We start from the raw sequence: 25912 nt of genomic DNA, 5'->3' as shown, positions 1-25912 counted from the left end.
GCTCAGCCAACTGCTAAGACTTCCTAGAGTATACTGATCAACTGATCACTCTAGTTCCTTACAACTTAATGTAATCTATTCAAGAGTTTACAAATGCTTCTTAAAAGCGATAATCACAACTGTGATATTTCTCTTACAATTTAAGCTTAATCTCACTAAGATATTACAACAGCAATGTAGTGAGCTTTGATGAAGATGAAGATTCTGAGCTTTGGATTTGAACAGAGTTTCAGCAAGTTAATTTGAATTGTATTGTTGCGAAATCGTTAACCTTGCTTCTCATCAGAACTTCATATTTATAGGCGTTGAGAAGATGACCGTTGAATGCATTTAATGCTTTGCGTGTTCCGTACAGCTTTGCATTTAATGTTATACGCTTTTGTCAACTACCTCGAGCCTTGTTCACGCTGTGTCTACTGACGTAGCCTTTAGTAGCTTTAACGTTCCTTTTGTCAGTCAGCGTAGTCTGCCACGTGTACTTCCTTCTGATCTGATGTTTGTGAGTATGACGTTTGAATATCATCAGAGTCAAACAGCTTGGTGCACAGCATCTTCGGATCTTCTGACCTTGAAGTGCTTCTGAGCGTGATACCATCTTCTGATTTTCAGTGCTTCTGATCTCATGTTCTTCTGATGCTTCCATAGACCCATGTTCTGATTCTGCTTCGACCATCTTCTGATGTCTTGCCAGACCATGTTCTGATGTTGCATGCTGAACCATTTGAGATACATCTTCTGAGCGCTGAATTATGCGTACTCTTTATATATTTCCTGAAAGGGAAATTGCATTGGATTAGAGTACCATATTATCTTAAGCAAAATTCATATTATTGTTATCATCAAAACTAAGATAATTGATAAGAACAAATCTTGTTCTAACAATCTCCCCCTTTTTGATGATGACAAAAACATATATAAATGATATGAATTTGCGATCATAAAGAGTAGACGGCAAAAGACAAATTACACAGCTATAGCGTAAGCATATGAATATGTCTCCCCCTGAGATTAACAATCTCCCCCTGAGATAAATAATCTCCCCCTGAAATAAATACTCGAAGAACTTTGATAAAAGACTTCCCTGATTATTTCGGTAGAGACGATCATATAAGCTTCTGCCTTCAGAGAATTCATAGCTTCTGACTTCTGCTTCCATTGGACAGCTTCAGAACCTGAATTTCTTTGATCTTCAGAACATTCACAGCTTCTGACTTCTGCTTCCATTCAGGACAGCTTCAGAACTTGAATTTCTGGATCTTTTGGAGCATTCACATCTTCTGATTTCTGCTTCCCTCGGATAGCTTCAGAACTTTGAATGTCTACCAATCATCACTTCATGCTAGATTTGTATCAGAACATTGTTGAATGTACCAGAGCATCATCTGAGCATCTCTACATCCTGAAATGTTACAGAACAAAAACTAAACGACAAAAGTCAGCATGAACGAGTTAGAACATAAAATGTATATTCAAATACATGATATGTATCAGAGCCAAATGTATCAGAGCATTTAGGCTAAAAACATGTATCAGAGCAAATAATGTATCAGAGCCATAACATTATGTGTATTAGAGCAAATAGAATTTTGTCATAACAGGATAGACAATGATATTCAAATTCTATTATCAGTGCTTCTGATTCATTCTTCTTTCTTGCTTCTGATCTCTGAAGCTTGACAGCACTCAGCTTGCTTCAGTTTCCATGGTTTTGCTTCTAGTGTTTGCTTTGAAGATTCACTTCACTTCTCTGTACCTGCAAAACACTTAAACCATATAGAACTTGTAGTTCTTGTTAGTGAATGTGTGGGAGCCTTTACCCAGCAACTGATAGATTTAATCAAATCATTTATCATTTATCTTTCTCCCCCTTTTTGTCATAACATCAAAAAGAATATTTAAAAAGATTCAGATGTATAAAACGACAAAAGAAAACATTTACTGGAATGTAAAACACAAAGAAACTTTTTCATTGATCAGCAAAAGATATTACAAAAGGTTCCTATGTTTAACAAGCAGAAAAACATTCCTAGCAAATACAAAAAAGGATTTCCAAAAAGGAAATCACTACAAAAATTAAAAACAGAACCCTAGCTAGACACGCTCTGTGTCAACCCATCAAGAATCCCGGAGGACTTCTTGTCTTCCAGACTGAAACCTCCACTGTAGGAGAGATCCCAGAACCAAGGAGGAAGTGAGGGACAGTTCACAGACAGAGAGCTAATGTTGCAAACGGGGCTTTCCCTTAACATAGAAGTTAAGAATATCATTCTTAACCTCCTCCCATAACTCAAGAAAGTCTTCTGTCTTTGGATGAAAGTTGATAACAACATCAAAGAAGAGTCTGACTTGAGCGGTATTAGAAGAGCCATCCCGAGATGCACAGAGATCTGTCGCCTTTGAGTCATGGAGCTTCAACAGGCTTAGGGTGAACGCTAGGTTTTGAGAGAAGAAATGAAAACCGAGAGAGAGATAGAGAGAGAAAACTTTTAAGAGGAAAACAAAAAGATAGGAAACCAAAAAACCATTTTGAAGAGTATTTAAAAGAAAATAAAGTGAAACGAATGATGACTAGCATTTAATGTTACGTGACGTGAGGAGAGATAATAAAGACAAATGAAGTGACTGGCACAGTTACCTATGGTCGGCGTCCCTTCAACTGCACGCGCGCTTATCCATGAATAGTAACGACAGGTTTACCATCCCGAGATAAAACGTAACAGCTGTTTTGCTTTAAAAGAGGTTCTGAATCAACTTAGACAATGAAACGTTAGTAATAACCGAATCATAATTTCTAAAAGATTTCAATCAGAACTTCTAAAAAAATGTTCCACATTCATTTCAGAAGATACTCATACATGAGAACTTCTCATCTTCTCATTCTGGGCATAAATCCATACTGATGTTCTTCAGAATGAACTTAAACCTATCTTCAGCCAGGGGTTTTGTAAAGATATCAGCCCATTGATGGTCTGTATCAACAAAGTTTAAAGAAATAACACCCTTCTGAACATAGTCCCTTATGAAATGATGTTTTATCTCAATATGTTTAGCTTTTGAATGAAGAATAGGATTCTTAGATAAACATATAGCAGAAGTATTATCACAGAATATAGGAATGTTACTCTCAAATATCTGATAATCTTCTAACTGACTCTTCATCCAGAGCATCTGTGTGCTACAACCAGCAGCAGCGACATATTCCGCTTCTGTTGTTGATAGAGCAATAGTTGCTTGCTTCTTGCTGTACCAGGAGATCAAATGACTTCCAAGAAATTGGCAACTTCCTGAAGTACTTTTTCTTTCAATTCTGTCTCCAGCATAGTCAGCATCGCAGAATCCTACTAAGTTGTATTCTTTAGATTTTCTGTAAACTAAACCAACATTAGTAGTACCTTTCAGATACCTTAGAATCCTCTTAACAGCAGTTAAATGAGATTCTCTAGGATCTGATTGGAATCTAGCACACAAACAAACACTGAACAGAATGTCAGGTCTAGAAGCAGTCAGATATAGAAGAGATCCAATCATACCTCTGTATAGCTTCTGATCTACCTTCTTACTTACCTCATCCTTACCTAGGATGCATGTTGGATGCATAGGAGTTTTGGCTTCTTTGCAGTCTAGAAGATTAAACTTCTTCAGAAGTTCCTTCACATACTTGGTCTGGTGAACATACGTTCCTTCTGATGTTTGATTTATTTGTATTCCAAGGAAATACTTGAGTTCTCCCATCATGCTCATTTCAAACTCAGCCTGCATAGACTTAGCAAACTCCTTTCCAAGTGTAGCATTAGATGTTCCAAAAATAATATCATCTACATATATTTGACAAATTAAAATATCCTTTTCAAAGGTTTTACAAAAGAGAGTAGTGTCCACTTTTCCTCTAGTGAAACCATTATCCAGAAGGAAAGAACTTAAGCGTTCGTACCAAGCTCTGGGAGCCTGTTTCAATCCATACAATGATTTCTTAAGTTTAAAAACATGATTAGGAGACATAGAGTCTTCAAAACCAGGAGGTTGATGGACATAAACTTCTTCTTCTATATAACCATTTAAGAAGGCACTCTTAACATCCATCTGATAGAGAGTGATGTTATGTTGAGTGGCAAAAGAAATTAATAGACGAATAGATTCTAACCTGGCCACTGGTGCAAAGGTTTCTGTGTAGTCAATCCCTTCTTGCTGACTATAACCCTGAGCCACCAGTCTGGCTTTGTTCCTTACCACTTCGCCTTTCTCACTGAGCTTGTTTCTGAAGACCCATTTTGTACCGATTATATTGAATCCATCTGGTCTAGGAACAAGATCCCAAACATCATTCCTTGTAAACTGATTTAGTTCTTCTTGCATAGCAATTATCCAGTCTGGATCTTCTAGAGCATGATCAACAGAAGTTGGCTCGATCAAAGATACAAGACCTAATTGACAGTCTGCATTGTTTCTAAGGAATGCTCTTGTTCTGATTGGATCATCCTTCTTTCCAAGGATGACATCTTCTGAATGACCAGAGATGAGTCTGGATGATCTTCTGACAGATGGTTCTTCAGAAATACTTAGATCCTCCAGAGAAGCTGATACTTGATCTTCAGATTCTTTGCTTCTGAGAAGCTCTGCTTCTGATGCGTTGCTTCTTGGCTCAACAACTTCTGATATGTCAATATCACAACCTGCAAAATTATCAACTTGCTTTGGTTTTTCAGAACCAAGCTTATCATCAAACCTGATATTGATTGATTCTTCTACAACCAATGTTTCAGTATTGTATACTCTGTAGCCTTTTGAGCGTTCAGAATATCCAAGAAGGAAACACTTTTGAGCTTTGGAATCAAACTTACCAAAATGATCTTTAGTGTTCAGAATAAAGCACACACATCCAAAAGGATGGAAATATGAAATGTTGGGCTTTTTATTCTTCCACAATTCATAGGGAGTCTTATTAAGAATAGGTCTGATAGAGATTCTATTCTGAATATAACATGCAGTGTTTATTGCTTCTGCCCAGAAATGCTTAGCCATATTGGTTTCATTGATCATGGTTCTGGCCATTTCTTGAAGAGTCCTATTCTTTCGTTCTACAACCCCATTTTGCTGTGGAGTTCTAGGACAAGAGAAATCATGGGCAATACCATTTTCTTTGAAGAATTCTTCAAAGGATCTGTTCTCAAATTCACCACCATGATCACTTCTGACCTTTATGATTTTACACTCTTTTTCAGATTGAATCTGAATGCAGAAATCAAAGAACACTGAATGAGTCTCATCCTTGTGTTTCAAGAATTTTACCCATGTCCAGCGGCTATAATCATCTACGATGACTAATCCATATTTCTTTCCTCTGACAGATGCTGTTTTGACTGGGCCAAACAGATCAATGTGCAAGAGTTCTAATGGCCTTGAGGTAGAAACAACATTCTTAGACTTGAATGCAGGTTTGGAGAACTTGCCCTTCTGACATGCTTCACAAAGAGCATCTGATTGGAATTTCAAATTAGGGAGTCCTCTGACAAGATTCAGTTTGTTAATCTGAGAGATCTTTCTCAAACTAGCATGACCTAATCTTCTGTGCCAGACCCACTGCTCTTCAGAAACAGACATAAGACAAGTCACCTTCTGACTCATAAGATCTTGCAGATCTGTCTTGTAAATGTTGTTCTTCCTCTTGCCTGTAAATAGGATTGAGCCATCCTTCTGATTTACAGCCTTGCAAGACTTTTGATTGAAGATTATATCATAACCATTGTCACTTAATTGACTGATAGATAAGAGGTTATGAGTTAATCCTTCTACAAGAAGTACATTAGAAATGGAAGGAGAGTTACCAGACTTTATAGTTCCAGAGCCAATTATCTTGCCCTTCTGATCTCCTCCGAACTTGACTTCTCCTCCAGACTTAAGCACCAGGTCTTGGAACATAGACCTTCTTCCTGTCATGTGTCGCGAGCATCCAGAGTCCAGGTACCATGACATGTTGTGCTTTGTCCTTCTTGCAGCCAAAGATATCTGCAATAGGAATAATCTTATCCTTAGGTACCCACATCTTTTTGGGTCCTTTCTTGTTAGATTTTCTCAAGTTCTGATTGAACTTGGGTTTAACATTGTAAGCAATAGGAGGAACAGCATGATAATTCTTAATGTGAGTTTCATGATATTTCCTAGGTTGTGTCACATGCTTCTTAGTGTGTGTTATGTGAAAACTTTGTGCATGTGAGGTGTGCCTAATATCATGAGAGTGGCCATACTTGAACTGATCATACAATGGCTTGTATGTAATTTTCATTCTATCAACAGGTTCAAGTTTGTATGGGGTTTTACCCTCATAACCAATGCCAACTCTTTTGTTTCCAGACACAGCATATATCATAGAAGCTAGCTGACTTCTGCCAATACTTCTAGATAAGAACTTTCTGAAACTTAAATCATATTCTTTCAGAATATGGTTCAGACTAGGAGTGGATTTTTCTGAATCAGAAGGAGATCCAACATTATTGGATAATTTTAAAAGTTTTTCTTTTAATTCAGAATTCTCCAACTCAAGCTTCTTTGTTTCAAATTCAAATTGCTTTTTCAGCTTTTTGTATTTGAGACTAATCTGAGACTTGAGTTCCAGAAGTTCAGTTAGACCGGAAACTAACTCATCTCTAGTAAGTTCAGAAAATACCTCTTCAGAATCTGATTCTGATGTAGATTCTGATCCGTCATCTTCTGTCGCCATCAGCGCACAGTTGGCCTGCTCATCTTCTGAATCTTCTTCTGACTCATCCCAGGTTGCCATAAGACCTTTCTTCTTATGAAACTTTTTCTTGGGACTTTCCTTTTGAAGATTTGGACATTCATTCTTGTAGTGTCCAGGCTCATTGCATTCATAGCACATGACCTTCTTCTTGTCAAATCTTCTTTCATCAGAAGATTCTCCACGTTCAAATTTCCTTGAACTTCTGAAGCCTCTGAACTTCCTTTGCTTGGTCTTCCAGAGTTGATTTAGCCTTCTGGAAATCATGGACAGTTCATCTTCTTCTTCAGATTCTGATTCTTCAGGATCTTCTTCTCTGGCCTGAAAAGCGTTAGTGCATTTCTTGATATTTGATTTTAATGCAATAGACTTACCTTTCTTTTGAGGCTCATTTGCGTCCAGCTCTATTTCATGACTTCTCAAGGCGCTGATAAGCTCTTCCAGAGAAACTTCATTCAGATTCTTTGCAATCTTGAATGCAGTCACCATAGGACCCCATCTTCTGGGTAAGCTTCTGATGATCTTCTTCACATGATCAGCCTTGGTGTATCCTTTGTCAAGAACTCTCAATCCAGCAGTAAGAGTTTGAAATCTCGAAAACATCTTTTCAATGTCTTCATCATCCTCCATCTTGAAGGCTTCATACTTCTGGATTAAGGCAAGAGCTTTTGTCTCCTTGACTTGAGCATTTCCTTCATGAGTCATTTTCAAGGACTCATATATGTCATAGGCCGTTTCCCTGTTAGATATCTTCTCATACTCAGCATGAGAGATAGCATTCAGCAAAACAGTTCTACATTTATGATGATTTCTGAAAAGCTTCTTTTGATCATCATTCATTTCTTGCCTTGACAGCTTTACGCCTCTGGCATTTACAGGATGTTTGTAACCATCCATCAGAAGATCCCATAGATCACCATCTAGACCCAGAAAGTAACTTTCCAGTTTATCTTTCCAGTATTCAAAGTTTTCACCATCAAATACCGGCGGTCTAGTATAACCATTGTTACCGTTGTATTGCTCAGCAGAGCCAGATGTAGATGCAGGTGTAGGTATAGTCCTTTCACTTTCATCAACCATCTTTTAAATGAAGCGTTTTTCTCTTCCTGAATCTTTTCTAAACACGGTTAAGTGCTTGCACCTTAGAACCAGGCTCTGATACCAATTGAAGGATAGAAAAACACTTAGAAAGGGGGGGATTGAATAAGTGTGACTTTAAATCTTGGACGATAAAAATAAATGCACAAATATTTTTATCCTGGTTCGCTGTTAACGAAGCTACTCCAGTCCACCCCCGCAGAGATGATTTACCTCAACTGAGGATTTAATCCACTAATCGCACGGATTACAATGGTTTTCCACTTAGCCGCAACTAAGTCTTCCAGAGTCTTCTGATCACAACCTGATCACTCCAGGAACAACTGCTTAGTTCACTCCTAAGACTTTTCTAGAGTCTACTGATCAACACGATCACTCTAGGCTTAGTTCACTCCTAAGACTTTTCTGCTCAGCCAACTGCCAAGACTTCCTGCTCAGCCAACTGCCAAGACTTCCTGCTCAGCCAACTGCTAAGACTTCCTGCTCAGCCAACTGCTAAGACTTCCTAGAGTATACTGATCAACTGATCACTCTAGTTCCTTACAACTTAATGTAATCTATTCAAGAGTTTACAAATGCTTCTTAAAAGCGATAATCACAACTGTGATATTTCTCTTACAATTTAAGCTTAATCTCACTAAGATATTACAACAGCAATGTAGTGAGCTTTGATGAAGATGAAGATTCTGAGCTTTGGATTTGAACAGAGTTTCAGCAAGTTAATTTGAATTGTATTGTTGCGAAATCGTTAACCTTGCTTCTCATCAGAACTTCATATTTATAGGCGTTGAGAAGATGACCGTTGAATGCATTTAATGCTTTGCGTGTTCCGTACAGCTTTGCATTTAATGTTATACGCTTTTGTCAACTACCTCGAGCCTTGTTCACGCTGTGTCTACTGACGTAGCCTTTAGTAGCTTTAACGTTCCTTTTGTCAGTCAGCGTAGTCTGCCACGTGTACTTCCTTCTGATCTGATGTTTGTGAGTATGACGTTTGAATATCATCAGAGTCAAACAGCTTGGTGCACAGCATCTTCTGATCTTCTGACCTTGAAGTGCTTCTGAGCGTGATACCATCTTCTGATTTTCAGTGCTTCTGATCTCATGTTCTTCTGATGCTTCCATAGACCCATGTTCTGATTCTGCTTCGACCATCTTCTGATGTCTTGCCAGACCATGTTCTGATGTTGCATGCTGAACCATTTGAGATACATCTTCTGAGCGCTGAATTATGCGTACTCTTTATATATTTCCTGAAAGGGAAATTGCATTGGATTAGAGTACCATATTATCTTAAGCAAAATTCATATTATTGTTATCATCAAAACTAAGATAATTGATAAGAACAAATCTTGTTCTAACAATCCTCTCCAGACTCACACAAACACAAAGGCATTCCACACCTTCGACCATACAAAGCTTCAAAATACAAGCTCTCAAAAGATCCTTAAGCTACTGAATCGTCTTCTCCGTTTGACCATTAGCTTGCGGATGATAAACAAAACTCAAACACAACTTAATAATCAAAGTACTCTGCAAAACTTTTCAAAATCTAGAAGTAAACTTCGGATCTCTATCAGAAACAACACTCGACGGAATACCATGCCAACTCACAATCTTTTCAAAATACAACTTTGCAAGTCTCTCCATCGGAAAATCCCTGCTTATCAGAATAGAGTAAGCAAAATTCGTCAATCCATCTACAATGACCCAAATTGCCTCATAATTAATCGATGTTCTCGACAAACCCAAAACAAAATCCATAGAAATGCTATCCCACTTCCACTCAGGAATGGACAACGGTTGCATCAAACTAGACGGTTTCTGATGTTCAATCTTTGACTTCTGACAAGTCAAACACGATTACACAAATTCCGCAATAGCCTTCTTCATACCTCGCCACCAAAATAACTTTCTCAAGTCTTGATACTGTTAGAACAAGATTTGTTCTGATCAATTATCTGAGTTTTGATGATAACAATAATATGAATTTTGCTTAAGATAATATGGTACTCTAATCCAATGCAATTTCCTTTTCAGGAAATATATAAAGAGTATGTATATTCAGCGCTCAGAAGCTTTGTCTCAAAGGGTTCAGCATGCAACATCAGAACATGGTCTGGCAAGACATCAGAAGATGGTCGAAGCAGTATCAGAACATGGGTCTATGGAAGCATCAGAAGAACATGAGATCAGAAGCACTGAAGTTCTGATGGTATCACGCACAGAAGCACTTCAAGGTCAGAAGATCAGAAGATGCTTTGCACCAAGCTGTTTGACTCTGATGATATTCAAACGTTGTATTCACAAACATCAGATCAGAAGGAAGTACACGTGGCAAGCTACGCTGACTGACAAAAGGAACGTTAAAAGCTACTAAAGGCAACGTCAGTAGACACAGCGTGAACAAGGCTCGAGGTAGTTGACAAAAGCGTATAACATTAAATGCGATGCTGTACGGAACACGCAAAGCATTAAATGCACTCAACGGTCATCTTCTCCAACGCCTATAAATATGAAGTTCTGATGAGAAGCAAGGTTAACGATTCTGAACAAAACAACTCATATTAACTTGCTGAAACTCTGTTCTATTCAAAGCTCAGAATCTTCATCTTCATCAAAGCTCACTACATTGCTGTTGTAATATATTAGTGAGATTAAGCTTAAACGTTAAGAGAAATATCACAGTTTGTGATTACAGCTTTTAAGAAGCAATTGTAATACTCTTAGAATTGATTACATTAAGTTGTAAGGAACTAGAGTGATCGTGTGGATCAGAATACTCTAGGAAGTCTTAGAGGTTATCTAAGCAGGTTGTAACTAGAGTGATCGTGTGGATCAGTATACTCTAGAAAGTCTTAGAGGGTATCTAAGCAGTTGTTCCTGGAGTGATCAGTGTGTGATCAGAAGACTCTGGAAGACTTAGTTGCTGACTAAGTGGAAAACCATTGTAATCCGTGCGATTAGTGGATTAAATCCTCAGTTGAGGTAAATCATCTCTGCGGGGGTGGACTGGAGTAGTTTAGTTAACAACGAACCAGGATAAAAATAACTGTGCAATTTATTTTTATCTGTCAAAGTTTTTAAAGCTACACTTATTCAAACCCCCCCTTTCTAAGTGTTTTTCTATCCTTCAATTGGTATCAGAGCGCCGGTTCTAAGGTGCAAGCACTTAACCGTGTTTAGAAAAGATTCAGGAAGAGAAAAACGCTTCAGTAAAAGATGGCTGATGAAACTGCAAAGTCTACACCTGCATCTACATCTGGCTCTGCTGAGCAACACAACGGTAACAATGGTTATACTAGACCGCCGGTATTTGATGGTGAAAACTTTGAATACTGGAAAGATAAACTGGAAAGTTACTTTCTTGGTCTAGATGGTGATCTATGGGATCTTCTGATGGATGGTTACAAACATCCAGTAAATGCCAGTGGCGTAAAGCTGACAAGGCAAGAAATGAATGATGATCAGAAGAAGCTTTTCAGGAATCATCATAAATGCAGAACTGTTTTGCTGAATGCTATCTCTCATGCTGAGTATGAGAAGATATCTAACAGGGAAACGGCCTATGACATATATGAGTCCTTGAAAATGACTCATGAAGGAAATGCTCAAGTCAAGGAGACTAAAGCTCTCGCTTTAATCCAGAAGTATGAAGCCTTCAAGATGGAGGATGATGAAGACATTGAAAAGATGTTTTCAAGATTTCAAACTCTTACTGCTGGATTGAGAGTTCTTGACAAGGGATACACCAAGGCTGATCATGTAAAGAAGATCATCAGAAGCTTACCCAGAAGATGGGGTCCTATGGTGACTGCATTCAAGATTGCAAAGAATCTGAATGAAGTTTCTCTGGAAGAGCTTATCAGTGCCTTGAGAAGCCATGAAATAGAGCTGGACGCAAATGAGCCTCAAAAGAAAGGTAAGTCCATTGCATTAAAATCCAATATCAAGAAATGCACTAACGCTTTTCAGGCTAGAGAAGAAGATCCTGAAGAATCAGAATCTGAAGAAGAAGATGAACTGTCCTTGATCTCCAGAAGGCTAAATCAACTCTGGAAGAACAAGCAAAGGAAGTTCAGAGGCGTCAGAAGTTCAAAGAAATTTGAACGTGGAGAATCTTCTGATGACAGAAGATTTGACAAGAAGAAGGTCATGTGCTATGAATGCAATGAGCCTGGACACTTCAAGAATGAATGTCCAAAACTTCAGAAGGAAAATCCCAAAAAGAAGTTTCATAAGAAGAAAGGTCTTATGGCAACCTGGGATGAGTCAGAAGATGATTCAGACTCTGAAGATGAGCAGGCTAACTGTGCGCTGATGGCGACAGAAGATGACGGATCAGAATCTACATCAGAATCAGATTCTGAAGAGGTATTTTCTGAACTTACTAGAGATGAGTTAGTTTCCGGTCTAACAGAACTTCTGGAATTCAAGTCTCAGATTAGTCTCAAATACAAAAAGCTGAAAAAGCTATTTGAATTTGAAACAAAGAAGCTTGAGTTGGAGAATTCTGAATTAAAAGAAAAACTTTTAAAATTATCCAATAATGTTGGATCTCCTTCTGATTCAGAAAAATCCACTCCTAGTCTAAACCATATTCTGAAAGAATATGATTTAAGTTTCAGGAAGTTCTTATCTAGAAGTATTGGCAGAAGTCAGCTAGCTTCTATGATATATGCTGTGTCTGGAAACAAAAGAGTCGGCATTGGTTTTGAGGGTGAAACCCCATACAAACTTGAACCTGTTGATGAAATGAAATTCACATACAAGCCATTGTATGATCAGCTCAAGTATGGCCACTCCCATGATATTAGGCACACTTCACATGCTCAAAGTTTTCACATAACACACACCAAAAAGCATGTGACACAACCTAGGAAATATCATGAAACTCACATTAAACATTATCATGCTGTTCCTCCTATTGCTTACAATGTTAAACCCAAGTTCAATCAGAACTTGAGAAAATCTAACAAGAAAGGACCCAAGAAGATGTGGGTACCTAAGGATAAGATTATTCCTATTGCAGATATCCTTGGCTGCAAAAAGGACAAAGCACAACATGTCGTGGTACCTGGACTCTGGATGCTCACGACACATGACAGGAAGAAGGTCTATGTTCCAAGACCTGGTGCTTAAGTCTGGAGGAGAAGTCAAGTTTGGAGGAGATCAGAAGGGCAAGATAATTGGCTCTGGAACTATAAAGTCTGGTAACTCTCCTTCCATTTCTAATGTACTTCTTGTAGAAGGATTAACACATAACCTCTTATCTATCAGTCAATTGAGTGACAATGGTTATGATATAATCTTTAATCAAAAGTCTTGCAAGGCTGTAAATCAGAAGGATGGCTCAATCCTATTTACAGGCAAGAGGAAGAACAACATTTATAAGACAGATCTGCAAGATCTTATGAGTCAGAAGGTGACTTGTCTTATGTCTGTTTCTGAAGAGCAGTGGGTCTGGCACAGAAGATTAGGTCATGCTAGTTGTTATACCCCAAAATTTGCCCACTTCTTTTTTCAGGAAAGTTTCAATATGAAAATTAAGAGTCTCATATAAACATGGATTTTTTCAAAATATCCTGACATATGAAGAACTTGGTTTTCAGAATTTCTCTTACACAGTAACTTGGCTAACAGTGGAATTTATTCTTACGCAAACGCCAAATGCTGTTCATTACACCACAAATACTATTTATTTATTTTACAGATAAATAGTACTAACACAGTTCATGCAGGGTTAAATTTTTTTTTGCAGGCGCAAAAGCAGGAAACTCACACTGTACTGGTAACAATTGTTTTTGGTTTCCCACTAACTTTTGTACTATATTCCATTATTTTCAAAAATCTTTTCAAATCTCTTCTTTCCAATTCAAATCTCAACTTTATTCTACACATCTCTCTTTTCCCAACAATATCATACACTTTCTTTCAAATCTCACTTCCACTCAAAATTTCCATTTGTACGGAATCACATCATTCCCCAACGTCTCTATCATCTTTCCATTCTATAAATACTTCTCATTCTTCCATAAAATCTCACATCAAATTCTAAATCTTCTTTCAAATTTCTACTTCATCATCCATTTTCTTTCTTCTTTCCTAGCAAGAATGGCAAAATGGATAGAGACACTGTTTCTTACAGTCATCACCATTGCTACGGTGATCATGACTTTCTTCTGCCTGCACAGTCCTGAGGAGTGTGGACCTGCAATGGTTATGCTCCCAATCATCTACATGTTATTGATCATAGCATGGTTCATCAACCGTCATTTTTAAAGTTTGCCGTGTTTCTTATTTTCTTAAACGTACCGTCTATTCGTCGTACTGTTCAATATAGTATGTAATATTTATACTGTCAGTATTAAATGTTGTACTATTTGTCATAATATTGCTTAATTACTAAGATAATATTTTTTGTGTTTTCTGCCAGTCAAATATTTCTATTTCTGTGCAGTAAATAATTTTCAGGTTATTATCGGTAATTTTGCCCACATACTGTAAATATCAGTTATTTATTATGTTTCTGTTTTCTAACAAGTCATGTAAATAAATTTTCATGCTTCACACCAAACAAAAACAAAAATAACAACAAAAAAGAAAATTAACTTTGACAGTTGATTTTTCACTTTAACTGCTGCTTCAGTACACGAACAGTCAGTTGACAGCCAGACTGCAGACAGTACAATTCTCAGTGATTTGTACAATCAATCAAATCAATCATTCACAATTCAAATTTCCAAGATTTTTGTGTCAGAAGTCTTCTGAATATCACGCGATTAGCAGAAACTCAGCACTGCACAAAAATCAGGTACGCTTAACTGCCTCCTATACAGACAGTCCCTAATCAGGGTTTTTCTTGTTTTAACAGGAGCAACAAGTTTTGAGAGCTCAAATGGATTTCATATACATCCATACATCTCAAAGTACCATCATACAAATTTTCAAACTTCAATTCACTCAGACGCACCGTCAGCAGCTCAAACAGTCAACAAACGACCCGTTTGACCAAAAAAGTCAACTGACAGTCAAAAATGAATTTTTTTGTCAAAGTCCATATTTTGTCAAAGGATTCAACATTTGATCATTGGATGATCACAATTCATCAAGGAAAGATCAAAAATCAACAAAACCCTAAGATTCAAAATTAGGGTTTTTGCCTGAAAAGTCAACTCAACTTTGACTGATCATAACTCTCTCATCCTTCATCCAAAAAATGTCAACCAAAGCTCATTTTGAAGGAAATTCAATTATCTTTCAAATGCAATTGATCCCATGGTCATAGCATTCACCATTTGAAAAATATGGCCAAAGACATTACAGGTCATTTTCAAAGTCAACAAAAAGACACTTTTTTTAAATGGACACACAAGGAGAACCAAAAATCATTTTGATATGAGACCAAAGACATTGGTTAGAGGACTCTTTGAGGTTTCCAAAAAGTGCAAGATCTCCTTCATATGACAAAAATTGAAGGATTTACACCTTGTTGAAGTTGGCTAAATTTTGGGAAAATGCATGAAATCAACATTGCTCAAAAATGTTTTTTTTCCAAAAGATGCCAAGTTTTTATGGTCCAAACATCTTTGCCATGTTACTATGGGCCTCCCACGACCAAGATTAAGCCCATATCTTTATTGGCCATTTTTTGCATAATTTTATCTTACTTTAAGATTAAAATTAAAAAGAAAATGCATGGATAATGGTTGCTTGGTCTCCAAGCATGACTCACCACAAAGAATCTCTGATTTTTGCAGAAGATTGGAGAGCAAGGCAAGTGCATTGAAGGCAAGTCAAGACTTGGTCAAAAATTCAAGGTTTTTAATATTTAAAAACCAAACTTTCAACAAAAGGCAACAAGGCAACTTAGCTTCAATTATAAGCATTCAAATGCTTATATATAGCTTAGCATACTTCAATAACATAGGGAGACAAGTTCAGAACCAAAGAATAGTGTATAACATACTTGTACTCACTTGTTCTTTTTTCAAGGAAATTTAAAATTCGAATTTTAATTTCCAGCTTGTTTCAATTCAAACTAAACACTTAAACATCATCCTCAAGTATCATTGAACGTATCTCAATCATTTCCAAGTCCTAAAACTCACTGAATCGAGCTATATAGGCCACGGTTTGTTCAAACAAAAACTTACTCATATCTGATCATACACGCATATTTAACAAGATGTAGATATATAATCATGTTTGGTTTGAAGCTCTGGTCGTTTCTGGAGCTTTAATTAGGTTTTCATGGTTGTTTGAAGCATGTACCATTTTAGGGTTTTATGACCTCAAAACGGGGGTTTTCTTTCAAGGCAAAATCAGAAGAAAATAAGGCCATAGTTGTGTTCAGTGGATCATTTGCAGTTGATCCATGGTCTCATATTGCATTTATCTTGCCTATTTCGTAATTTTTAAGTTTGCAGGGGCTTTAGCGACGGAAAATGACTGTAGGTAAAGGTTTTACCTACGGTTGCAGAGATTTGAACGAAGAAGATGATGTGTGGCAAGCTCTGGTTGGCCAGCCAAGCGCGCGCGTTTTTTAAATCTTTCTCTAATCACGTGTGTTGCAGGTCCACTGAATCCCATGCCCCTCACAACCAGAGCCATCTGATTTCATTTAAATCTCATCCAACGCATCACAACACGCCTGCACACCATGGACTCTCAGTCATACCACACCAGATCATATCCTTTTTATATTTTCTACTTTGATTTTAATTTTATTGCAAAATTAATTAAAGATAGTTAAAAAAATCCAAAAAAATTCCACAAAAAATATTTTAGACTTCTAAAAATATATATTATTTTCTGAAATAAAAATATTTTATTTTTCTTCAAAATTTCAATATTTTTCATAATTAATTAGTATGTATTTATATATTTGCTTATTAATTATTTTAACCAATCAAAAAATCATAAAAAAAATTGTTCTTTGTGTTAAATATTGTTTATATATCATAAACTAATTTTGTACATATTTAGGATAATTTTCTCTTTAAGCTTTAATTATTTGTGTAATTATTTATATAATTATGTCTTAATTAACTTAAAAAACCCAAAAACAAATTTCAAAAATTCCAAAAAAAAATTAGTTTTGTTCTAAAATCAATTAACAAACATTTTGTACATATTTTTAAGCTTATTTGCTAGGTTTAATCATATTTCCATCTTTTCTTTCTTTTAAATTAATTAATAATGCATTAATTATATTTAAAATAAATCACAAAAATACAAAAACATGCCTTTTATTTATTACAATTTAAATTCCTAGATAAATGTATAGGATGTCAAATTCATGTAAATAGGCTAGTTTACATTTCCCGCACAATCGATGTAATAGCGTAGATTTACTTTCTGCACTTTACATTTCCGCATTTTAATTTCCAGCACCCATATAAACTGCGTGTATGTCAAAGATAAAACTGAACCGTCAGATCACTAACTTCAAAGATAAATACCTGAATTCAATCACAATCACATTTGCACCTCCTAGGGTAACCCCTTTTCACTCTTTTCAAAATCAAAGTTACATTTCTACTGTTTCGAGTACAAAATCGAACCTTTTGTTTATATCCGACGAATGGATAGATTTTTAAAGGGAACAAGGATAAAGACCTCCTAACTCAGGGTAGACCTCCTAGTTTGCTTGCTCAAAATCAAAACAAACAAAATTCTCATACACTGTTGTTTTTTTAAAACGAATTTTCCAAAAGACAATATTTTGTATACATCCAAACACGGATCATTACAGAATTAACGATCTTTTCAAAACATCTTTCGAAAGATAAACAAGCATTTGTATATATCCGCACAAGGATCATTACAAATTCTATTTGCAAAGGTATTTCAAAAACACAGGTAAAGCATTCCGAATCAATTGAAAAGTAAAGCAAATGAGCTAAGCAAACTAAAGAGCCCATGGATAACCATGGATACAAAGGGTGCTAACACCTTCCCTTTGTATAACCTACCCCCTTACCCAGAATCTCTCAAAGGTCTTTTTTCTGTTTCTTTTATAAACCTTTCCTTCATTGGATAAAATAAAAGGTCGGTGGCGACTCTGTAAACTTTTTTTCAAAAGCGACGCGAAAGCGTCCGATCGACAAAAAAGAGTCAGTTCACGTATCCCACCCACGGGAGGGGTATGGCCCGAAAGGACGGTCCACACTAGTTTGAGAAAGATTTCTCAGATTAACAAACTGGATCTTGTCAGAGGACTCCCTAATCTGAAATTCAAATCAGATGCTCTTTGTGAAGCATGTCAGAAGGGCAAGTTCTCCAAACCTGCATTCAAGTCCAAGAATGTTGTTTCTACCTCAAGGCCATTAGAACTCTTGCACATTGATCTGTTTGGCCCAGTCAAAACAGCATCTGTCAGAGGGAAGAAATATGGATTAGTCATCGTAGATGATTATAGCCGCTGGACGTGGGTAAAATTCTTGAAACACAAGGATGAGACTCATTCAGTGTTCTTTGATTTCTGCATTCAGATTCAATCTGAAAAAGAGTGTAAAATCATAAAGGTCAGAAGTGATCATGGTGGTGAATTTGAGAACAGATCCTTTGAAGAATTCTTCAAAGAAAATGGTATTGCCCATGATTTCTCTTGTCCTAGAACTCCACAGCAAAATGGAGTTGTAGAACGAAAGAATAGGACTCTGCAAGAAATGGCCAGAACCATGATCAATGAAACCAATATGGCTAAGCATTTCTGGGCAGAAGCAATAAACACTGCATGCTATATTCAGAATAGAATCTCTATCAGACCTATTCTAAATAAGACTCCTTATGAATTGTGGAAGAATAAAAAGCCCAACATTTCATATTTCCATCCTTTTGGATGTGTATGCTTTATTCTGAACACTAAAGATCATCTTGGTAAGTTTGATTCCAAAGCACAAAAATGTTTCCTTCTTGGATATTCTGAACGCTCAAAAGGCTACAGAGTATACAATACTGAAACATTGATTGTGGAAGAATCAATCAATATCAGGTTTGATGATAAGCTTGGTTCTGAAAAACCAAAGCAGTTTGATAATTTTGCAGATTGTGATATTGATATATCAGAAGTTGTTGAGCCAAGAAGCAACGCATCAGAAGCAGAGCTTCTCAGAAGCAAAGAATCTGAAGATCAAGTATCAGCTTCTCTGGAGAATCTAAGCATTTCTGAAGAACCATCTGTCAGAAGATCATCCAGACTCATCTCTGGTCATTCAGAAGATGTCATTCTTGGAAAGAAGGATGATCCAATCAGAACAAGAGCATTCCTTAAGAACAATGCAGACTGTCAATTAGGTCTTGTATCTTTGATCGAGCCAACTTCTGTTGATCATGCTCTAGAAGATCCAGACTGGATAATTGCTATGCAAGAAGAACTGAATCAGTTTACAAGGAATGATGTTTGGGATCTTGTTCCTAGACCAGATGGATTCAATATAATAGGTACAAAATGGGTCTTCAGAAACAAGCCCAGAATGAGACGATGAGAAGTTCTTATGTATGGGTATCTTCTGAAATAAAATTTGTTTTAAGAAGTTCTGATTGAAATCTATTAGAAATTGTGATTCAGTTATTACTAACGTTTTATTGTCTAAGTTGATTCAGAATCTCTTTAAAAGCAAAACAGCTGTAACTGGCTATCCAAATGGTAAACACGTGTTCACTATTCCTGGACAAGCGTGCGTGCAGTTGAGGGGACGTCTACTTAGGTAACTGTGCAAATCACGTCTTTTGTCATTATTATCTCTCCTCACGTCACGTAACATTAAATGCTTTTCATCATTTACTCTCTTTCAGTTTTCTTTTTATATTCTTCAAACGTTTCTTTTCCCTCTTATATTTCTCTCACTTTGCATTCAGTTTCTTTTTCGTTCTCTCTCTTTGCACTCATATCATAAACCCTAGCAGTTTCCAATATCTGCAACTTCATCATGAATCCATCGTCAAGCTCTGGAAATCAAGATAATGATCGGAAACAAAAGAGAAAGGCAACTGCTGAACCAGAAACCTAACCAAAAAGAGTAAGGATCACCTATGACCCTCTCAAAGTGAACCCGTTTGAAGCCATGATGTCTGGAAATTACTCTAGACGTGTGTATCAACCCCTTGACGGTACCCCTCAATCACCTCCCTCTTCAAAGACCTCCACCACCTCTTCCTCCTCATTCATCCTCTCGGAACCACCTTCTTCACCATCTGATATCTCCTCTCCTTCAACCCATCCATCAGATATTTCTTCATCTCTCTCACACCCTTTTCCCACCAGAACACCTAATCCCTATAGTGTTGTTCTTCCCGACTCCAGGTTCACTGTCAACCCTCCAATCCCTACCACTCAATCATATCTGGAGCTTTTACATTCTGATGTAAATGGCTGGTTGGAGATTCTGGGTGCTGCTCACCTTAACCATCTGGATGAGTATGCTACAAGCAACCTTTGGAATACCTTTCGTCAGGATTTTCTGGTTAGGGCTACAGACACTCAGAGAAGGATCATGTCTGAAGCCCCTGGTATTCGTGATCTTCGGTTGGAAGCTGGTGAAAGCAGCTATCACCATCTCATCAGGAACAGAAGTGTTCTTGAGAAGAAGATACCTGCAGATGAGTTGGAAGAAGAAAGTCTCTGCAGAGACATCGTGGTGTGGAAACCATGGTTTCCTGTGCTGACTGGAGATTTTCAGTGGTTGTTTAACTGGTTCAGAATGAACCCTTCTGAAAAAGCACCTCACATGGTCTTTCCAGTAGTAGTTTATCCTGCTGAAGTCGCTGGTCCTACTCCTCCAACAAACCTAGCAGCTATTCTTCAAGCGTTGGAAGATGGAACTTCTGAGCTGCCTGAACCAGAATATGCTAAGGCTACTTCTGAGTCAGACTCAGATGAGGAAATGGAAGATGCACAAGCTGAAGATCTCCCAGAAGATCACCCTGCTGAGATTGCTGTCCCTTTTGGCAGAAATTCAGGTGCCTCTTCTTCTGGTGAAACCTCAGCTCTGATGGAGACCTTGGAAGCTCTTCATCAGAATCAAGCTATGCTGGCTTCTCGTTTGGACGCGCAAGAAGTAGCCAATGCTGAGTTTCGCTCTTTCATGGCAAGGCAAGCTACAAGCACTGACGGGATTCATGATGTTCTGGCGCGGATTTTGCGTAGGCTAGGATCTTAGTCCTTTGGTCTGTGTAGTTTTCTTTCCTTGTTGCATCTGTTTTCCTGCATTCCTCTTTTGTAATCTTTCTTGTTGGAATCAATGAAAAGTTTCTTTGTTTTTACATTCCAGTGATTTTATTTGTCGTTTTATTCATCTGAATCTTTTGAAATATTCTTTTTGATGTTATGACAAAAAGGGGGAGAAGATAAATGATAAATGATTTGATTAATCTATCAGTTGCTGGGTAAAGCTCCCACACATTTTCTAACAAGAACTGCAAGTTCTATATGGTTTAAGTGTTTTGCAGGTATAAAGAAGTGAAGAGAATCTTCAAAGCAAACACAAGAAGCAAAACCATAAGAAGTGTTATTCTATAAAAAGAATAAGCTCATGGAAACTGAAGCAAGCCGAGTGATGTCAAGCTTCAGAAATCAGAAGCAAGAAAGAAGAATGAATCAGAAGCACAGATAATAGAATTTGATCCATATTTGTCTATTTGCTCTGACAAAATTCTATTTGCTCTGATACATTATTTTAGCCTATATGGCTCTGATACATATCATGTGTTCTAATATACATTTTATGTTCTGACTCGTTCATGCTGACTTTTGTCGTTTAGTTTTTTGTTCTGTAACATTTCAGGATGTAGAGATGCTCTGATGATGCTCTGGTACATTCAACAATGTTCTGATACAAATCTAGCATGAAGTGAGGTTGGTAGAAATTCAAGCTCTGAAGCTATCCGAGGGAAGCAGAAATCAGAAGCTGTGATTGTTCTAAAGATCCAGAAAACTCAAGTTCTGAAGCTGTCCTAAATGGAAGCAGAAATCAGAAGCTGTGAATGTTCTGAAGATCAAAGAAATTCAAGTTCTGAAGCTGTCCTAAATGGAAGCAGAAATCAGAAGCTGTGAATGTTCTGAAGATCAAAGAAATTCAAGTTCTGAAGCTGTCCTAGATGGAAGCAGGAATCAGAAGCTGTGAGTGTTCTAGGGATCTAAAGAAATTCTAGTTCTGAAGCTGTCCAATGGAAGCAGAAGTCAGAAGCTACGAATTCTCTGAAGACAGAAGCTTATGTGATCGTCTCTACCGAAATAATCAGGGAAGTCTTTTATTAAAGTTCTTCGAGTATTTATTTCAGGGGGAGATTATTTATCTCAGGGGGAGATTGTTAATCTCAGGGGGAGACATATTCATATGCTTATGCTATAGCTGTGTAATTTGTCTTTTGCCGTCTGCTCTTTCTGATCGCAAATTCATATCATTTATATATGTTTTTGTCATCATCAAAAAGGGGGAGATTGTTAGAACAAGATTTGTTCTGATCAATTATCTGAGTTTTGATGATAACAATAATATGAATTTTGCTTAAGATAATATGGTACTCTAATCCAATGCAATTTCCTTTTCAGGAAATATATAAAGAGTATGTATATTCAGCGCTCAGAAGCTTTGTCTCAAAGGGTTCAGCATGCAACATCAGAACATGGTCTGGCAAGACATCAGAAGATGGTCGAAGCAGTATCAGAACATGGGTCTATGGAAGCATCAGAAGAACATGAGATCAGAAGCACTGAAGTTCTGATGGTATCACGCACAGAAGCACTTCAAGGTCAGAAGATCAGAAGATGCTTTGCACCAAGCTGTTTGACTCTGATGATATTCAAACGTTGTATTCACAAACATCAGATCAGAAGGAAGTACACGTGGCAAGCTACGCTGACTGACAAAAGGAACGTTAAAAGCTACTAAAGGCAACGTCAGTAGACACAGCGTGAACAAGGCTCGAGGTAGTTGACAAAAGCGTATAACATTAAATGCGATGCTGTACGGAACACGCAAAGCATTAAATGCACTCAACGGTCATCTTCTCCAACGCCTATAAATATGAAGTTCTGATGAGAAGCAAGGTTAACGATTCTGAACAAAACAACTCATATTAACTTGCTGAAACTCTGTTCTATTCAAAGCTCAGAATCTTCATCTTCATCAAAGCTCACTACATTGCTGTTGTAATATATTAGTGAGATTAAGCTTAAACGTTAAGAGAAATATCACAGTTTGTGATTACAGCTTTTAAGAAGCAATTGTAATACTCTTAGAATTGATTACATTAAGTTGTAAGGAACTAGAGTGATCGTGTGGATCAGAATACTCTAGGAAGTCTTAGAGGTTATCTAAGCAGGTTGTAACTAGAGTGATCGTGTGGATCAGTATACTCTAGAAAGTCTTAGAGGGTATCTAAGCAGTTGTTCCTGGAGTGATCAGTGTGTGATCAGAAGACTCTGGAAGACTTAGTTGCTGACTAAGTGGAAAACCATTGTAATCCGTGCGATTAGTGGATTAAATCCTCAGTTGAGGTAAATCATCTCTGCGGGGGTGGACTGGAGTAGTTTAGTTAACAACGAACCAGGATAAAAATAACTGTGCAATTTATTTTTATCTGTCAAAGTTTTTAAAGCTACACTTATTCAAACCCCCCCTTTCTAAGTGTTTTTCTATCCTTCAGATACATCTTAGTAGCACCAGGATAATTACTCAACCACTTTGATGCCCTTTATCCCAAAAATTCTCTTTTTCAAATCCGAAACATCAGGAATACAAATTCAATCATGACATCTCATGACACCGTTCTCATCAATCCGAAAATTATCACCTTATCCTCGATCAATAAATGTCATCTTGTCAACCAATTTCAAATCCGATTTTTGACCTTCTCTAATCTCATCAAGAATACCACAAGTAAGCTTCAACATACCAAACTCAAATCTCAAAATTATTCCAACAATTCCAATTCTTGAATCATCAACATAGACATATGCAATTATTTCCTACTCAATGCATTGGCTACAACGTTCGCTTTTCCCAGATGGTAATTCAAACCAAAATCATAGTCCTTTCAAGAATTACAACCATATTCTTTTCCTCATTATCAACTCATTCTGATCAAACAACTACTTCAAACTCTTGTATTCACTATATACCTCGAATCTTGATCCAAACAAGTAGTGCCTTCAAAGTTTCAAAACAAAAACAACGGCGGCCAACTCTAAATCTTGCGTCAGATAATTCCTCTCATGAATCTTAAGTTGCCTTGAAGCATAAGCTACCACTTGCCCTTTTTGCTTCAACACAAAGCCTCACAGAACCTTCCTTCTTCTTTAACCAACATAACAGGTGCACCCCATGGCGACACACTCGGACGAATAAACCTCTTCTCAAGCAAATCCTCAAGTTGACTCTTCAACTCTTTCAACTCTGAAGCTGACATCTGATATGGATCCATCGACACAGGACTGGTTCCAAGAACTAAATCAATCAAAAATTGAACTTCTCTTTCTGGCGGTAAATCACTTACATCTTTAGGAAACACTTATGCAAATGCGCAAGCTATCGGTAATTCATCAATCGTTCTTTTCTCATTAACATCCAAAGTTGCCAATAACATAAACAACATCGCACTATCTTGCACAAACTCATTCACTTCCAATATTATCAAGCTGGCAAGATAAGTCTATCACATCCAATACGATCTCGTCTACTATCAACAAGAGATTAAGGGTGATCAGTTCCTCAATTTGTCAATAGATAGCCGACAACCATAATGGTAGCGTAAACCATCGTTACTCAACTGCAATAGAATCCTTCACGTCACCAAAAGTATCATACTTCAATAACTCCCAAAATCATCTGAACATGCTAACACACACCTTGTGATAACATTAGAACAGAATTCATTTACACCATTATCAACACTTTTTATTCTTGGAATCATACTCGTCCCTTCGCATTTCTAACTCCGACTTGAACGTTCCAACAACTTCGACAACTTTTCCAATCTCTTGCCAAGGATCCCTTGACAAGGTCTACCGTAATCCGTCGCTTAATCATTATTCTTACGTCAACATCCTACGCAACCGTTACTTAAACTGATAACTTCACAGTCCACCAATAATGCTGAATATGGCAACTTCCTAAATTCCATCTTATAACAATTATCCTTATCCAAGATGTTCCGACTTGTTAAACAACCAAAATCTTAAATCCATGTTACCTTCGAATTCGGAAACCAACAAACTTCTACATTGCTTGCTCTGTCTCCTTAAGCAATATATTGCACCAATAACTTACAACTGAAACATATCCGAGAAGCACAGCTTCTCCCCTACTTCGCTCAAACTAACCCTGTAACAAAACGAACAAGTACCAACAGTGTTTCACAACTATGTCGCGTACTAAGGAATAAAACACTAACAGCATTCAACTGTCACACAACTTAACTGACTCGACAACTTGGCCGGACGGACCGACCAGCTCTGATACCACTAATGTAACACCCTAAATTCTACCCGAAAATATCATGCGAGAAATCAGAGTATTTTAAAAACTATCAACAAGCATTTGGGATATCACATTTACTTCATATAAACAACTCATAAACAGATACATAGCACTTTAATCTCAGAGAAGCACAAAACAACTTATAACAGCTCTTAGAGAAACCAACTTCATTTTAATATGCAGCGGAATCATAACATTCGACTTTATAAACAAATCATCTTATTTAATCGGAAACAACTTCAAACATCATAGTACTTCTCATTATTCAATTTGGAACTCAACAACTAAAACATGAACAACATAGAAACAACAATATAGACAACCCCCGAGTGCTACGTATCAGAGCGACACACCAACCGGGCACGATGAAGCTACAAACTTCCACAGCTATACTTGAGTACCTGCCCATTTCCCATGGTAGGTGAAACATCAGCAGAAGGGGTGAGATATCAAACAGTATAAAGGAAAGTATGATAATAGATATAGCAAGATAATATCATACACAATTCACCACTTCTCAATATAAGCAATTTGCATCACGACAACAACATGGTTCATATATTCCAACTTATACACATATATCATTAATACATAT

Source organism: Vicia villosa, linkage group LG5 (genome assembly GCF_029867415.1).
Source record: "Vicia villosa cultivar HV-30 ecotype Madison, WI linkage group LG5, Vvil1.0, whole genome shotgun sequence".
NCBI lineage: Eukaryota > Viridiplantae > Streptophyta > Magnoliopsida > Fabales > Fabaceae > Vicia > Vicia villosa.
The sequence above is the reverse complement of the archived record's forward strand: the minus strand, read 5'-3'. Positions refer to the sequence as shown.